Consider the following 15,245-nt stretch of genomic DNA (forward strand, 5'->3'; position numbering starts at 1 on the left):
GATGAATAGTGGCGTGTGTGTCCAGGGTAGCAGTTACGATGAAAATAAACTTTACTACTACGGTGTTATAGAAGAAATAATGGAGTTCACTTACTTAGGTATAAATAACATGTTAACTTTATTCAAGTGTCATTGATTTGATTCCACAACAAGAGCCGACAAAGCCTCAGGCATTGTGGAGGTGAATCATAAATCAAGGTTTGGAATATATGAATCATTCATATTAGCCTCGCAAGCTCAACAAGTTTACTATACTTCATATTCGAGTACAAGGAAGTCAGATAGAAATGAATGGTGGGTAGTTTGCAAGGTGAAGTCTAAACTATACCCCGAGTATGATAAGTTACAGGAAGGCAAGTTAACTGAATAGAGTGATTACTATCAATCAGATGATATGTATGACTTCTCTTATGGTCACGATGTCACACATGGTCTGCATGTCACATCTTCATTGTCCGATGGCACACGTATGGAAGAATGTGATCCAAATGATATACCAAGTGGAGGTTGTGGGACATCATTAGGTAAATGTCTTTGTGTTATATTTAAATATAGGCATTCATTATGTTTTTGCTTATATGTTGATATAAACATTGTTACTTGTTAATCATCTTTATAGGATCTCAGCTCAGTGAGAGGCAGACTCAGCCTTCGTCTTCACGCAATGCTTCGATAGGTATATCATTTAAATAATTATATAATTGATTAGTTTAAATATGCATTGTGTGAATTTCTAACTCATTGTTATGTAAGTGATGTTTCGCCTACACATAACCCACCTACACGAGCTACTCATATACATCATGAGACAACGCCGGATGCAGGGTCTTCTCAGTGTGACACATGATGACTCATTCAAATAATGTATATTGATAGTCGACCATAAGTATTTCATTATCACTTGTCTAAAACTTATCTTATAAATAGTGTATATCGACAGTGCATTGTTAATGTGTATCAATTCATGTGCAGTGCGAGGTTCGAGCAACAAAAAGTAATATGAGAAATTAGGAAGTCACTATTGCAACATCTTTCAGGACCGATCGCGTAATGAAAAGAGTTCCCGACGGAGGTGTTGGACATGTTAATGTCCTCATTAGGGGTGGCAATCGGGTCGAGTTGGTGGGTCGGGTCGGCAGGTTGGCGGGTCAGCATACCTCAACACAAACCCGACCTATTTATTAAACGGGTCGGCTATGTTAAACCTGAACCCGACCCATTTATTAAATGGGTAACCCGTTTAGTAAACCGGTCAAGTCGGGTAAACGGGTTGGCGGGTTAGCGAGCGGGTTGGCAGGTCGGGTTCGGCTAAATGGGTTGGTGGGTCGGGTTTGGGTAAACAGGTTGACCCGCCCGCCTAACCCGTTTATTAAACGGGTCAGTCAGGTTGGCGAGTTGGCATACCCCTAACACAAACCCGACCTGTTTAATAAATGGGTTAAGCGGGTCGACCCGTTTATGACACGAACCCGTTTAAGCCAAACTCGAACCCGGCTAAAAAGCGGATTGGCGGGTCATGTCAGATTTTGCCACCCCTAGTCCTTATTCATGGTATGCAATCGTTTATCATAACTAATGTGTTTCATATTTATTTTTTTGTTATACTCATGTGTGCTAACTTTCTGAAAGTATTTATAGGTTTTTCATCGCTTCGCGACTGCGAACGAGGAAAAAGATGCGAGGGTAGTGTGGCAGAAGGTGGTTGCCAATCGATTTGCCGACATATTGCACAATATGAAGACTGCAGCAAAAAAAGCAGCTGGTGGGATAGATGATCCACTACAGTAGAAGGGTCATGGGCCTTCTACTATCAAGAGAGATTATTGGGAGGGCATGTGCAACAAGTGGGCGAGCTATGAATTTCAAAACCGCTCATCAAAGGCTGCACAAAACTGAGCGAAGATGCCCGATGCCCATCTACATACAGGTGGATCTAAGATTTTTAAGAGCCACCAAAAGAAAATGGTAACTCATCAATATATATATATATATATATATATATATATATTGTTAAATTTGTAAGTATTTCTACATACTTATTAATTGATTTTTTTATTTTTTAATATTGCAGGAAGCAGAAAAATGAGACATTGTGCCTTACAAGGATGTGTTTGTTGAAACACATAAATGTTAGAGCACGGGAGATTTTGTATCAGAGAAGGCGATAGCGACATCGGTATGTATTTATTGTATTAATAAACATTGTAATATACAAGTTACTATGAATTATGTTATCATAAATATTGTAATTCTTAATTCATATTATAATCATTATTTTGTAGGAGTCATACAAGCAGCAAATGGTAAAGCAATATGGCGATAACTTCACTCAGCATCCGCCTTTTGATCCTGCAACATGGGTGACTGCAACCGGTGAACCCAAAAAGGGTTGTGTGTTTGGGAGTAACATAAACACCACAGCAGTCGTTGCCTTCTGCAGCTATGACTCTCAGAGTTCTCCCACCATCATCAACTCCCAATGTCTGATTGACCCTGCTATGTCTTGGGATGGTGTCTGTTAGCGACTTGAGGACAAAATATTATACTTTTTAAATGAAGTCATTCCCAAGATTATCCATAATGAGTTATGCAACTTTTTTCGGGACAGGGGAACTTTGTATGCATTCAACATGAGCTTCGGTGTCCGTCAGGTATAAAGATTCATGTCATTTGTTTCATATCCTTAGATTTCAAGCTAGTATATGCATGATTGAATGCATATATGCATGATTGCCTCGCTATGATTTTTTTTGACACATTTAGAACACATATATGCATGATTGATTCACTATATAATTTTTATGACACCCTTATAACACATATACGCATGATTGAATCACTATAAAAGTTTTTTTACAACCTTACAACATATATATGCATGATTTCGTCACTATAAAATTTTCTTAGTGCCTTATAACACATATATGCATGATTGAATCACTATGAAAGTTTTTTTATAAGCTTAGAACGCATACAAGCATGCTTTGATCACTATCACAACCTTAGAACACATATGAGCGTGATATTAGCATATGTGAAAGTTTTTTAATGCCTTATAACACATATATGCATGATTGAATCACTATGAAAGTTTTTTTACAACCTTACAACACATATATGCATGATTTCATCACTATAAAATTTTCTTAGTGCCTTATAACACATATATGCATGATTGAAACACTATGAAAGTTTTTTTACAACCTTAAAATATATACAAGCATGCTTTCATCACTATGACAACCTTAGAACACATATGAGCCTAATATTAGCATATATGAAAGTTTTTTAATGTCTTATAACACATATATGCATGATTGAATCATTATAAAAAATTTTGACTACCTTAGAACATGATACACCACTACAAGGAAATTTCCAATTAGCGACGGATATTTACGACAGATTTTTTTCGTCGACAAGTTGCGGCGGATTAACGAGAGAAACTAATCCGTCGCTAAGATTTGTAATATTTAGGAAACTAGTGACTGAAATACCTCTGTCGCTAGTTAGCGACGACAGATTTTTGTCGCAACACACGCGACGGGTAGCGACAGATTTGGCGACGGACATTTTTCTGTCGCTACGTAGCGACGACGTTAGCGACAAAAATATTTCGTCGCTAACTGATTATCTAAATTTATGATGGCGTTGCGACAAAATTTGGCCGTCGCTAATTTTCGCGTAAATCCCTAATCAAAGCCCTTTTTCCACTTTCCTGTTTCGTTTCTCCCGCCCGCTCGACGCACTCCTCCACTGCCTAATGCAATCCTCTGTCGCTCGACGCACTCCCCGGCCCGTTTTGCCCCCGATCCGTCGCCTGACGTCTCCCAGGTAAATCCCTTTTTAGTTTTTTTCGATAAAACGGGTGCCTGCCCCTTTTATTTTTTCAAGCAAGGGGTCGACCCCCCTGCCTCGTTTGTATTTTTCGGCAGGGGGGTGACCCCCTGCCGCGTTTTGTGTTTTCCAGCAGGGAGGCGACCCCTTGCTTTGTTGTTTTATTCGGGCAGAGGGTCGCCCCAATTCTTTTTCGGCAGGGGGTCGTCCCCCCTGCCACATTTTGTATTTTTCGGCAGGGGGTGACCCCTCTGCCTCGTTGTTTGATTCGGGCAAGGGGTCGCCTCTGCCTCGTTTGTTTTTTTTTCAGCAGGGAGGGTGACCCCCTGCCTCGTTGTTTTATTCGGGCAGGGGGTCGCCCCCTGCTTTTTCGACAGGGGGTTGCCCCCCTGCCGCATTTTGTGTTTTTCGGCAGGGGGTGACCCCCCTAGTGATGTTTAACGCTATGAGGTTCTACAAATCGATTTTTCTTACACATCTTGCAGAGGCATCTGATTTGAACTGTGGGAACCACTGTACTGACACTTGTCGTTGCGAATTCAATAAATCTATCAACACCATTCATATATTTATTTGTCACCTCATTATCAACTATCCTACGATACATTCATTCATGGTTTGCAACCATTTTGTTCTATAATATTACAGATATTATCATCACCAGTTAAAAGAAAATCTTAATAATGCTATAATGAAACAAATATCTAATTTATCTATTAATTCTTGTTTGGTGATTCTTTGCAAAACAATTTTTTGTTTACATTAAAACATAAATTTTCGTGTGCAATACACCACCACATCATATTTATACATATCAAGAGGATATTTAGAAATTGAAATCGCATTACATAAAACATTCATTTGAACAAAAAATTCATGATACAATTCCACATAGAAGGCATAATCAAATGAAAAAAACTTCGTGCAAGCATTGATACAAAAACATCAAACATTACAATACATTCAAAGCATTCATATTAAAACATATATCAAACATGTACATGCAACAAACACACTCCAATATTCTGCTAACTACTATCATGCCTAGCATGGAATCCGTACTCCAAAAATAAGTATACTTTTATTCTCATACATTAAAATCATGCTCAACATGATCTCCAAACTCCATCAAAATAGTACTAGATATCAACAACTAAGTGAGTGTGTGAACATAAAAGTGTTGCATCCAATAAATTAAATAACATGTGATGCACTAGCATCACTTACTCACCACGGGTATTTACCCGATTTGAATTGCTTATGCCTTTGCATTTTTTTTTCTTATTTTTTTTTTTTGCATTGCATTTTTAGCCACATGTGATACTTAGCACTAAGCATCGCGTGTCTTTGGCTAAGCAACGTACCTGCGAAGCACAAATATACAACACAATACAGGAGGGCGAGCTGAGGGTTATCTGCGAGGTCGTCAGAAATGGGATAAAAGTGTCAGGGATGTCTGAAACACGAGCGAAAAAGAGGGGGAAAGGGGATGTCCGGACGGGGGTGTCGGTGGGCCAGGGGCCTGGGGGGCAAGAGGAGGGGAAGGGGGGCGATGGGCCGGGGGGTCGACAGGTAGCGGGAAGGGGGGGCAAGGGAAGGCGGGAAGGGGGGAGATGGGTTGGGGGGCAAGAGGAGAGGGGAATGGGGGGCGAGAGGAGGCAGGAAGCGGGGCGGCGGGCCGGACTTACGATAGGCGGGAAGGGGGGCAGCGGGCCGGAGTTACGATAAGCGAGAAGGGGGGTGGCGGGAAGGGGGGCGAGGGGCAGTTGGTCGTGGGGCAACAGGAGGCGGGAAGGGGGGGGGGGGTCGATAGCTGTAGGAAGGGGTGCGACGGCCGGCGGGCAACATGAAGCTGGCGGGGGGGCAGGCCGGGAAGACGCGGCGGAGAGGTCAAAGAAATGAGAAAGAAAGGAAAAAAATTAGGGATTTATGGGAAAATTAGCGATGGCTTAGCGATAGACACATTTCATCGCTAAGCCGTTGCTATTTGGTGATGACTCAGCAATGAAATAGGTCTGTCATTGATCAGTCGCTAAGCTGTAATGGATATGGCAACGGAATAAAATGCATCGCTAATTCATCGCTCGATTGCGATGGATTATCGATAGAAAAGTTTCCGTCGCTAAAATCGTAAATAATCGCTATTTTGATGATGAACATTAGTCTCTCACTAATCCGTCCACACTTTGCGATGGATTTTTTCTATCACAAATGTTCGTCGCTAAATAGGGTTTTTCTTGTAGTGAGCTCATGATATAGGTTAAAAGCCTGTAATATAGGTTAAAAGCACATAATACAGGTCAAAAGCTCATAATACAGGTTGAAATCTTATAATATAGATTAGAACCTCATAATACAGGTTGAAAGTTTATAATATAGGTTGAAAGCTCATAATAGAGGTTGATAGCTCCTAATACAGGTTGAAAGCAAGTAATGAAAACATATCTAAGATTATCAAAACATAACTAATCAGACATGAGTACATGAGCAACAAGAATATATTTTTTGACATTGTAGAGCATATCGACAAGAGAACAAATTTTCAAAATATCTTAGAGAAATTTTTTCCACCACCGTGGTGGCACAAGTGAGCCCTAGTTTTTTCCACCACTTAGCACTTTTTAGAAATTCATGTTCATTCCCATGTAAACCCCTTTCCTGTTACATGATAATTGATAATGACACATACGAGCCCTAAAAGTGCTTCCAAACTCTCATCGCGAGTTCCACTTTTCCATCGCTAAGTATCATCTCTCATCTCGCAAAAAGAGATTATTACTATAGCTAGTTGTTTACCATCATGGGGCCATAGTTCACTAAAATTGTGCAACGAGATTGCACCAGATCTGTTGTCCTTGTTGCTAAGGCCATATGTGGCTTTCTTATCATGATCCTTTTCATGTTTCTTCTTTCCTAATTACATCAGGCAATGGCACGTAGTCACCTCCTTTTCTTTCATTTTCACATCAAAAAAGTTATTTATTTTGACCTTGTGAATATTCGAAAGGTAGTCCCTTCCATACTTGGTTTGGATGTTTCGAACACATTATTTTTCATAATCTATATATGGGAATTTTTTGCCCACTAAAGATCACTTACGTGGCAGGGAATAGGACATCACAAGTACGAAATTCATGGGCATACATCCATTGTAGCGAGGCAAAAGCTGGGGGACCTATACTTTTATGTCAATGAAGAGGCGATTTTTTTTCCTTTGTTATCAAAGAAAAAAATAGAATAAGGATTTGATGGCTTGGAAAACTATCATGATAAAGTAAAAACTTGGTTTTGATTTTATTGTTAATAGCTAAAATCCTGAAAAAATAAAGAATTTATGGCAAATTTGCAATATGATTAAAAAATTTGGCATTTGTCATTTATTGTTATTTTTGTAAAGATTTTATCATTTTGAACTTTTCAATGATCGAAGATATTTCTGACATAGATTGCCAATTTATATTTATCAAGGCGCTCTGTTCAAGCAAATAATCTTATTTCTTGGTCATAATCTTTATTATAAGCATTGTCACAAATTATTAACCTTGGGATTCTTTAGGAAGAAAAATATCACGATATTTTCAATTTTTTTGAGAAAATAAGGAGAAAATTGACATAAATGACAAAAAATATAAAAAATAAGTAATAAATTGACCTAAATTGATTTTTGAATTTTCTTCTTTACAGCAGGTTCATTAATACTTTTATTTGACTTGAAGCTACCCTTGTAAATTACAATTGTGACTTTTGTAACATTATTTACAAAATGTGACTTTTGTAACATTTATACTTTTTTTATGACAAGGAACCCATGCCGAAGCAAGGAAAACCCCGGGTGGGCCCCATGACCAACCTACCTTACGTGGCCCCCTTATGAAAGCTACTAACACACTGGTGGGCCAGTGAGGTTTGATCAAGTGCTTTCATCTGAGCACCCTCACACCCACCCCCGCTGGCCACGTGGGAGACCTTGCAGTGGTACATTTATACATTTTAAGTTGACGAATATTGTTGGAGGATCAAAGCTCAGAGTCGTAAACAATCTAATGGCTGGTTCGATTGTTTGATCGGGGTTCCTCAACCAGCAGGGCACCCCTTAACAACACAGAGTCGAGTCTTGACTGAGTCACTAATGAGTAAATAGTAAGGTTTTTGACACGAGTTGAATTGGGGAAAACTTATTCTCATTTATTTATTTATTTTGTTTCTACTCATCATTTAATGTGAACTAAGATCAACATATAAAAGAGCCAGTCAAGTAGGGGTGTCAACGGGACGGGTTTACCCAGACCAAACCCTACAGGATCCGGGTATGGTGACAAATAATAAGACCCCATTAAGACCTGGGTCCAGATCTGAAGGTCCAATTAATACATAGACCCGGCTATAGTTTTTGAAATTTTATAACAGACTCAGACCCGACCCGAGTTCCGATTAGGACTTGCAATTTTTCAATGTAAAAATGATAAAAAATATTACTTTACTGGGTATGGTCCGGGTCTGGTTCATGTAGTTCTTATCAGGTCGGAGTATGGTTTCTCTTATAGTAGACCCGATTAGACCCAAATTCGGACCTGATGCCATACTCGAAGATCTGGTTCCACCCATTGACACCCCTAGAGTCAAGAGGAGTTAAGGCCCTGCAGATGAGCTTTCATTACCACAATAGCCAAGGGCCTCTACCGACCAGACTAGTGGAACCGAGTGACTTTAGGACTCTCAATGGGTTGGGTTTCTATTATGTACTTGATGTTGGGTGTAAGAAGAGGAGGTGAGAGAATTCAAATGGAGAAAATGTGAGCTTTTTTCTTTTTTGGAATAAGTTTGGACTTGATGATGTGGAATAGTCCCGTATTGAAGAGTTTCAAGAAAGTTATAGGCTTTATAACCTATATGGAAACTCTCACTCTTGTTCCAAAGAACAAGAGGATAGGATGACTACCACACACACACGCACACCCACCCACCGTGCCGAGCCAGAACAGTTCAGGTTCGGGTTTAGGTTCAGGTTTGGGTAATTGGCCCTTTAGGGCCATATCCAATCAAGTCCAATGTACCTTTTTGCCCCAATTTTCTGTATTTATTTGGATTCATTAATGGGTTATGAGAAATGGATAATGGGTCACGACTCTGCGTTTTCTCTCTTTCTACTGCTCTCGCTCTCTCTCCTCTGAGTTATCCCTAAAGGGGTTTTCTGCAACAGCGGTTCAGAGAGGTTGTCTTCGAAGGACGATTCGTCGTAGTGCACCGATCCTGATTGTCGAGGCTATTGTATTCTGGGGGAAGGAAGCCGATCCCTATTTGCACTGTATGTGGGGGTGAATCTTCTCTAAGTGGAGTACTTTCGTACGCCTTAGCCTTTTACATAATATTAACATGCTTTTGTTGTTTTTATTGTGTTTTATGCAATTGTTTGTTGTTATGCTTGTGTCTGGATTTTAGTATGATGCAGAAACTGACATGTTTGCTCCCTGTTCATGTTTCGATCAAATGTCTATCATGATTTTCATGTTGATTTATATCATGTTTTATATCATGCTATTGATTGTGAAACTGTGTGATCTGAAATACGATCCAACACTTGATCCGACCTGAATTTTAATTTTCAAGTATGGGTATAAAAAGTGCCAACCCAAAAAATATTTGGGTTGATCCGAACTCTAGGTTTGGGTTATAACTTTTGCCAGGTACTCGACCTGCCATAGTTTTTTTTCCAGGTACCCAATTTGTCTCGATGGAGTGTTTTATATATATTTTTAGTAAAAGTAAACTTATGACATTATACAGATCTGGGTTTGAGATTTCACAATATATTACAGTTGTAAGTTATGATAGTTTGAAATATTACAATTTTTATCATTCTGTGAACGCATCACATGAAAACTATTATATTTTAAAAATGTTAGGGGTTTTCTTGAGTGTGGTAAAAACTCTAGATTTTCTACTGTGGAATTGCTTTATCTTGTTCCTTTAGGAGGTGTTTGCAACCCCGGATACTCACATCCGGGATGCTAGAGTCGAACTTCTAGTGGGACCAATTCTGGCATCCCCAAAATTTGGGACAAAACAATTTTAGCAAGAGCTAGGGGCTATGCTTCTCTGGTAGGAACAACTAGTGCACATCATCTTGTGTAACACCCAAAGATATCTAATCACTTGTAAAACATGTACAAATTAAATTTTTTTTATTAAATAATCATTAGCAAAAACATTTTTAACTTTGATTCAAAACGTCAAGTGAGTTACATTTCACATAAAAACAATTATACTGAATTTAAATATAAATAACATGACTCATGTTAAATACTTTAATTTCAAAAGTATAGAGTATTACAAAATCAACACAATAGTAACATGTATCTAAATTCAATGCTCTAAAAAGAAAAATGATTGGCTTATCAACACCCTCGCAGCATCCCGCATATGCAGCTAAACCTGTATGCTCATAAAATGAGGGCAAACTCATGAAAACCTAGTAGGTCTACACTAGAACACATGGTGAGTATACAAAGCTAATACAGGTAATAGGTTAATATAACATAATCTATTTAATCATATATCAATGATATACATCCATCATGGTACATATATGTTCATAAAAAAATTTAATGTGAAAAAGAGAGAACTTATCTGGATTCGCTAAAATCATTTTTGAAATTATAGAGATGTATACGAGCCTCGATGATAGCTGAGACCATGCTTGGTCTCGTCAAACAAGGTCGAGCCAGTTTGAAAATCACTGAATTATGGAGACCATTTGAGTTTCATCGAACGAGGTCAAGTCATTATTTTTGCAGAGAAAACTAGGTTGTCAAGACTGTGCTTGGTCTCACAAAACGAAGTCAGTGCCAACATTTAAAGCAAGGAGTCGGATTGTCGAGACCGTTATGGGTCTTAACGAGCAATGTTGAATTAGTTCAAGGACAAATGAATTGCCAAGACCATTTGGTGGTCTTGCAAAGCGAGGTCGGTGCTAGTGTTAAGAACCGCTTTATTTGAAGTAGAGTGAGAAAATGTTAGGTTTCAGGCCAAGGTAGCACAAGATAAATGTAACTCTCTTTCATTTATTTTGGGTCCATTTTGATTATTGGTGCCTTTGTGATGATTTTCCTTTTGATAATTCTGCAAAAAGCTTATGGGAGCAAATACTAGGAGTCTTATACCGCTTATGGGTTCATGGATAAAGTAGAGTTTCCCAGTAAAACCTTAGGGTGGAGGTGTCTTTTCTAAAATGATCAATTTAGACATGAGACTTCCCACACCTAATAAGGAGAGTCAGGCATGTTTCAATCATGTAGGGCCGAGAAAGAACTAATCTTTCTATGCACTTCTCATATTCAGAATCTTCATTATGATGTATAAAATGAACTTTATAATATGCAGTGGGACTCATGCAATCGTAATAGAGTTTATAGTCTACGACAACCATGAATGATTGATCATATAAGGTCAGGGTTTTTTGTTCTTTTCTCTTTTTTAAAAAATTAGAACCATCCTTACATGTTGATTCTTGCACTTGAGATTCCTACACTTTAGACTTTTTTTCTCTAAGGTTGATTTAAGATAGAAACGCTTGGCTTCACTGAAGCTTTTCTCCTCTACTTTTTCCTTACTTTTTAAGTAACTAGTTATAGGGATATGATATTCACTCTCAAGGCATATCCGTAAGGTCTAATGATCTCCACTAAAGCTTGAACTCTGAAGGACTAGAGCTTGATGATGTGAACACCCCAAATTTTCCCAAAAATCCAAAAATTCACTTTTTGCCCTTGGGCTCGTTCTCTGAATAAATTGGGTCAATTTCTAATCAAATTTTCATTTATTTCTCGGATTCACTGGAATCTATACTCAATCTTCATTTTTGACCCAATTTCTGATCCAAATCGGATATCTGGATCCAATTCTGATCCTGAATCTCTTATTTCTCAAAAAATCAAATTCTTTGTATTTTTTCAAAGGTTTTTTTTATCAATTCGGGGTCCAATCTCAATTCAAAGTCCAAATTCTAAAGTTTTACCAAAAATCTTAGACCCGGAACCATTTTTTGAAATCCTATTTCCAAAATTATCCCTGTATTTTCCCAATAACCTCATTTCCAAAAAATCTTAAAATTTTAAAACTAATATTTTATAAAAAACTCCAAAACCTTATCTGGATCCTCTTCATCATGTTTTAAATCTCCTCTCTTTTAGAAAATATACCAAAAAAATAAAATTTCAGGAAATAACTCTAGCCCCTTTTTGAAAATCTTTAAACAAAAATCTTCTCTTTAGAAAATTGAAACAAACTAAAGGACCCTTTTTGAAATTTGCGCAACGGCTTTCCGTTAGCCGCAGGAGTCCCTCTCGATCCTTCTTCTCAGCTTATAAAAAACCAACCATCGGGTTCCTCTCCTCTTCACCGCTTTTCACCCCTGCACCCCTCTGCTTCTTCACGATCATCCTCTCTTTCCTCATCTCTCCCCTCTTCTTCTTCATCCAAACAGGAGCTTAATGAGAGAGCAAAAAGAGAACTATCTCCTTCAAAATTCGAATACTACCAAAGATCTCCAAGCAATCCGATCAGGTCGAACATCGGTGGAATTACAGGTAAGTAAGCATCTCTCCTACCTTTCGATTTTTCTGCAAAACTCTGCTACTATCTATTTGCATTTTCTTTTGGTTGTCTGGATCTTTTTCTCTTCTTTTTTTTGGGTCATTTCCTCTTTCCCTTTGTTTTCCCATTTTTTCTTTTAATTTCCTTACCTTGTCCCCATTAACGCACGCCCTGTAAACCCAATTTGCATATAGCAAATCGGTTTACACAGTGCTATAGCAATGGAATCCTTTGATTCCAACATATTTTTTGTTTATATATATATATTTTCGTTGTTTCATTTACGATTTCAGTTTATAGCCTATGTTGTTTTATTTGATTGCCATTTATTATTCCAATCTTCTGTCTATATTTTAATTTTCTGTTGGCATGTGATCCTCATCTGATCATCTGCTTACATTTGATCTACTGTTTGGATGATGATGGGCCATTCTTCTAATTACATTCTTAATTGTGTGGTTCATTGCCTAGCATCTACTTCATTTTCTATTTCTCACTTTATATCTCATTTCTGACATTATGTTATAATTTTATGCATTTTTCTTTTTTGCTTAACACCGATCCCTGTCTCTATTTTGATCTGCTTCGATTGTTTTGATTCCCTTGTCTGTTTTTTTTTATTCTGCTTGATTCATGTTCCCATTTTCGTTTTCGATTAGCTCGACTCTCGCTTTTATTTTTCTCTACTTAGCCTCTGTTCCAATTCCTTTTTATAATTTTGACCTACCTGATTTATGTTCAAATCTTGTTTTGAATCATACGTTGTTTCCTAATTTTTTTTTAGTCATTTTCTGTTTGTGTCCTGATCTCTGGTTTTTGTTCCTATTAACTTTGATTCCTGTTATCGACCGCTCTCATGTGATTTTCATTATAGCAATATCTCCACCTTCGCTTGGTTAATTAGTTTTCAGCAATTAAATGTGCTTGTTCACTTGAAAGTTTTCAGACCTGGTCCTTTGGATTTCATGCATCCTAAGTTGGGTGGAGAATGCATCTCATGACATGGAAGTGTTGTGTAAAGCTAGGGTGATTATCTTCAGGTATCCATGCTATTATCACCAAATAGGTCTTCCAGAAATATAGTGGCTTACTAACTCTTCTCATGATAAATCATGATGCATAATCCCAGAATTTGCTTGATTGTAATGTCATCTGACCTATTCCTTGCACAATACTTTTGTACCCTTACTTGCATATAGCTCCTTGTTAGCCTTACGGCACCTTATCTGCTACTGTTGTGCTTACAGCATACCATCCCCTTCATTAACACCCATTTACATCTATTCATTGTCCATTTTCTGTGTTATCACAAGCATTCACTTACCCTACACAGCCCTATTACCCTATCCCCTGCACCTGCCACACGCATCTGTGCCTCATCATTGGACGCCAACCACACCTCACCGGGCTTTGTGCTAATGGATTTGTTATGACATACAAATCCAAACAAGTCATGATACTGGTCACTTTTTCCTTGGATTTGGATATGAAGTTGAGAGTACTAACAAGAAAACCAGAAATCCAAGGATTCGATCTCTTTGGTGATTCCTACTAGCATCCAACTGTATTAAAAAAAAAAAACAAGACAAAGGCATCTAGCATTCTGAAGAAACTGCCCATTTGATGCAAAACATTTGTTCACTGAGCATTTTTTTTTGTTGTCATTGACTGGCTGAATAAAGAAGGCATGACCACACCAACTGATCGTTTTGTCCATGGCTATCTATGGCACGTCTGAAAAGTCATGTTGTGGGCTATTCATTCTTGTACTAGCTGAGGGAAAAGCCATCTTACTCTGTAGTTATGCAATTTGAAATTATGAGTACAAATCATATTGAGATGCAATTAAACGTATCTGGTTCTGAATTTGAATCTACCTAACCAAAATACTGTAATTTCACCTGTGGCATGTGTAATTTTTTATGTCTGCAATGAGCAGTAGTAATGAATTAGTGATGTAATATCTATGTACATTTGGGACACCATTTTTCAGCACTCCACCCTGCACACAACACCATTTGTCAAAATCTGCATCAAGTCAGCACCTTCACAAATCCCTTCACCACCTGTTAGATCATACACTCCATCTGTTGTAGACACTGTGCACATGCCATCTACCTGCATTTTACTGCAAATGGCATTGTTCCTCACAACATAGCATTGTTGTCACCTTCTTACAACAACACCCTCCCTTACTACAACACAATCCACCACAGCACCTGCATTTTTACAAATGCACAGCAAGCATGCTACTCACTCCATTACATGCCTTCACAGTCCCACAGTAACACCTCCAGCATATTACCATTTCTTCTACATTAGCGCCACCACACAACTTCATTTGCTGTTGTTCACGGTATTACTTTCCACAACACATCTTCAATCCCATCTTCTTCACACCTCTACAATGCATTTTCATCACATTGTAGCTGCACTTTCAGCACATTTCCATTGCTGCACATTCATGTTGTTAGCTGATGCACTTGCTAAACTGAATATTTCTCAGTCTATATATATTAGCAATGTGTTTATATTTTCTAAGTTACTGAATATCTCCAGCTTGTATGTTAGCAACACATTTGCGGTAGTTAACCATTGAACATTTCACCATTTGTGTATTAGTAATGCATTTGCATATGTTAACCCCTGAATATTTCCCAGTTTAAGTATTAGCAATGCATTTGCATTTACTAGTCATTGGATACTTCATGTTTTGCAGGTTAATGATACACTTCATCATCCTCATCTCGCTAAAGATACCTGCACTACACTTGCATATCATCCTTCATTTCCTGTGCACCCACCATCGCCTTCAT

This window comes from Nuphar pumila, chromosome 4 (genome assembly GCF_984573655.1).
Source record: "Nuphar pumila chromosome 4, dmNupPumi1.hap1.1, whole genome shotgun sequence".
Classification (NCBI taxonomy): Eukaryota; Viridiplantae; Streptophyta; class Magnoliopsida; order Nymphaeales; family Nymphaeaceae; genus Nuphar; species Nuphar pumila.